The sequence below is a fragment of the Acomys russatus genome, chromosome 20, assembly GCF_903995435.1.
Source record: "Acomys russatus chromosome 20, mAcoRus1.1, whole genome shotgun sequence".
In the NCBI taxonomy this organism is placed as follows: Eukaryota; Metazoa; Chordata; class Mammalia; order Rodentia; family Muridae; genus Acomys; species Acomys russatus.
This window is the reverse complement of record NC_067156.1, coordinates 32,028,384-32,032,551: the sequence shown is the minus strand read 5'-3', so window position 1 is coordinate 32,032,551 and position 4,168 is coordinate 32,028,384. Positions and strand designations below refer to the sequence as shown.

Sequence of the window (4,168 nt, the reverse complement as noted above, 5' to 3'; positions counted from 1 at the left end):
ACATAAAAGGTACAAACAACAGCTAACAGTTATTAGGTTCTCCATATGTGCCAAGTACTGTGCTGAATATTTTCCATGCATTAAATCATTGAATACTTTCCACAAAGTTATTAAACAGGTCTCAGTAATAGGATCCTGTGGTAGCATGTGAAGAAATTAAGCATCACACAAAGTGATGGAGATAACTTCAAAGAACCCTAGTTGTCTCTGCTTCTCCGTGTTCAGGAGACAGCAGCATCTTCTTGTGCAATGCCAGTCCCATCCCTTGACACTATGGTGAAAGTGAGAGTAAATGGATTTTGCCATATTTGGTGCCTGGTTACCAGGGCTTGCTTCTTATCTGGGAAAGTGGAGATTACTGCCATTAGTGACCCCTTTATTGACAGCAACTACATGGTCTATATGTTCCAATGTGACTACCCATGGCAAGTTCAATGGCACAGTCAAGGCTGAGAATGGGAAGCTTGTCATCAATAGGAAGCCCATCACCATCTTCCAGGAGCAAGATACCACTAATATCAAATAGGGTGATGCTGGTGCCAAGTATGTTGTCAAGTCGATTGGTATCTTTCCCATCATAGAGAAGGCTGGGGCCCACTTAGAGGGTGGGGCCAAAAGGGTCATCATGTCTGCTCCTTCTGCTGATGCCGCCATGTGTGTGATGGATGTGACCATGAGAAGTATGACAACTCACTCAAAAACATAAGCAGTGTTTCATGCACCACCAACTGCTTAGCCCCCCTGGCCAGGATCATCCATGACAACTTTGGCATTGTGAAGACTCATGACCACAGTCCATCCTGTCACTGCTACCCAGAAGACTGTGTGCATGGACCCTCCGGAAATCTGTGGAGGCTGATTTCCTGCCCAGAACATCATCCCTGCATCCACTGGTACTGCCAAGGCTGTGGGCAAGGTCATTCCAGTGCTGAACAGGAAGCTCACTGGCATGGCCTGCTGTGTGCCTACTCCCAATGTGTCAGCCGTGAATCTGACATGCTCACTGAAGAAACCCACCAAGTACAATGACATGAAAAAGGTGGTAAAGCAAGCATCTGAGGGCCCACTAATGAGTATCCTGGGCTACACTGAGGACCAGGTTGTCTCCTGTGACTTTAACAATGACTCCCAGTCTTCTACCTTTGATGCTAAGGCTGGCATTGTTCTCAATGACAACTTTGTAAAGCTCATTTCCTGGTATGACAATGACTGTGACTGTGACTACAGCAACAGGGTGGTGGACCTCATAGTCTACATGGCCTCCGAGGAGTAAGAAGCTCTGAAACACCCACCCCAGAAAGGACACAAGAGCAAGAAAGACGCCCTCAGCTGCTGAGGAGTCCCTGTTCTAACTCAGCCCCTGACACTGAACGTCTCCTCTCACAGTTTCCATTCTAGAACCCCAGAATAATGGGAGGGGCCAGGGAGCCCTACTCTCTTGAATATCATCAATAAAGTTCACTGCACCAAAAACAAACAAAATAAACCTCTATTCAATCATTCATCATAATTCTATTTGTAGCATGTTTGTGAAAAAGTTGTACTATTATTCACTTATTCTTTTTCTTCAAATGATCCATAAAATTTCCCAATGCCTTGGGCTGGAGATGTACCTAATATGTATGCAGACGGGCCCTAAGATTGATAATGAGAATAAAGTGTGAGCAAGGCACAAATAAGAATTTAAATGTTTACCATACTGCTGAAATCACAATATAAAGCAATTTTAATTTATGTATACATTGTATTTAGAAATATATATGTAACTAATAAATATTTTTAAAAATATTCACCCATATTCTGGCTAAAAACATCTTGACATTGTTTTTCTGTCTATAATGTGAGGGAAAACATCATTCTAATTCTTATTAATTTTCATTTTGAAAATACTTAGTTGTAAACCTAAAATATGATAAATTCCTATAGCAACTTTCTCTCACGGCCTTTCTTTGTTGCCAAATGATATTGCCGAAGAAATACTCTTGGTAAGCTTGTCCACAAAGCTGATTTTTGGAGAGTCTGAGCAGATATATTCTGTTCCCATTACAAATCTTTGAGCTGATAATTTTCTGATCTAGTCTTTAGGGAAGGATTTCCAGGCTGCTCTTGACCCTCTGAAGCTGTGCTGCTCTTATCTGAGGAACTTCTCTTTATAAAGTCATTGTGGCTGTTTTCTAAAAATATCACAAACTCATCCATAGTGCTCAGTATCTTTACACCTGTGCCCTTATTCTGGTTAAGACCCATCCAGGTCTGGGAGCATAACCTATAGCTCAAGAGAGAAACAACAACTTACCCCTGAAGATATGAGCTTTTCCTATCACTCTCCGTCTTTGACTAGTGCTTAATATATAGGGAACTGAGTTCACTCAACTGAGCTGGAGAGATGCCTCAGTCCATAAAGTGCTTGCTTAGGAAGCAACAGGCTCTGAGCTGGAGCAAAAAACCCATGTGAAAATGAGGAGTAGTACCACACATTTGTGATCTTAGCTCTGAAGAGGAAGAAATAGGGGGAATCCTGGGTTCCAGTAAAAGACAGTCTCCAAAAACCATGTGGATGGCACCTGACAAACATGTTAAACATGTTAGTCTCTCTGGCCTTCACACACAGGCAGACATGCACACCTGCACACAAGTGTACTAGCACATACAGAATCATGTATGCATACCAGCCCATACATGTACAAAAGGAAAAATGCATATAAGTGTTGTCCTGACAACCTCTTAGCAGGCCTAAAAGGATGAAATGGTGTCTACAGTTTACAACTTAGCAAGAATTACAGATATTTCCCCTCATTAGAGCAGATCTTAAAGTCTCTGTATATCATATTTTCTGTGTAGAAACATGAATATAAGCTATCTTCCAACTTTCCTAAATAATACCAAACTAAAGAAAACAGTGCATGGAACAGATCCAGGGTACCTCAGTACATTACCAGGTGAGAGACTTTAATGGCACAGTCTGTAATGCTGAGCATGGGGACTCATTAGAGTTGACTAGTAGTAGTATAGACTAGAGACCACACTGACTGGTAAAGCTCTAAACTATTTATACTAAGGCATGCATGCCAACCCCCTGAGTCCCGTAGTTCATACATTGTGCTATCTACTTTGACTCCTCCCCCAGGTCTACCAGATTTCCCCATTCCCAGCAACTTAAGAGTCCAGACTTGCTTGATCGTAAATGGGAGATTAACTGGGAGTCAGTGCTGATTGATGAGTGTTACTTGGTCACTGATTATAAAATCGTGTGAAAATCACCTGGAGCAAAAGGTTCTATTTTCCAGAGAAGAAATGAGTAAATAAGCAAGTGAAACAGTGAATAACTCAATCTCAGAAAGGCTGGAAATGGAGAACCTTAAATAGCAAGTACACAAGAGAACTTCATGAGGAAGTGAAATTTAAGCTAAGCCAAGAATGGAGATAAGGAGAAGACAGAGCTACACAACTCTCTAAAGAAATAGCACTGCAGGAACAAAGTTTTCCAACTTTGTCTAAATTTCACAATAACCAAGTAAAATGGGCTGAGATGTACATACCATACCTTGTCACTTTGTGAGGAAAAAGCAGCATGTTTGGCTGTGAAAACCATATTTGTCTTCTGGAAAATCATAGATATGGGTTAATCCATTTGTTTTTCTGATTGAGAAAGGATTGAAGAAAATTTTACTGATATTACATACATTTGTCACAGCTGGGCTAACACTTTTAAAACATAGGCGCCCTGATTCTTGTTACAACACTCCATTGTCTACTTGTGACATTCACAGGACAGGGGAATTATGTAACTTTTGTGTGAGTGAGCTGAGGGATGACCCAGCCACCTGCCCACAAACTATTCAGGGAACTCTGCCCACACATGCCAGCAACTATGCCATCAAGTATGCAGACAATCATCTATCATCATGATTTACCCACTGTGGAGATAGCATGCAAGTATTTAGTTACAGAGAGGGGGAGACGGGGAGGGAAACGGAGAAGGAGGGAGGGAGGGGGAGAGGGAGAGGGAAAGGGAGAGGGAGGAGAAAGAGAGAGCTGATTTCACTCTAAATGTTGGAGCCTGACAACATACGTTAAGACATTATGAATGCATGTGAATTCACATACACACAAAAAGAAAACCAATAATCATCTTTACCATGGACGTTGTTGTCATAGCAGGGTAAGA

The 4,168-nt window shown here is 41.7% G+C and overlaps 1 pseudogene; it reads left to right on the top strand.

Annotated features, from left to right (window-relative positions):
• The first annotated feature begins 273 nt into the window (after nucleotides 1-273).
• LOC127204697 (glyceraldehyde-3-phosphate dehydrogenase-like) lies at nucleotides 274-1,273 on the top strand (annotated as a pseudogene).
• Nucleotides 1,274-4,168: the final 2,895 nt, after the last annotated feature.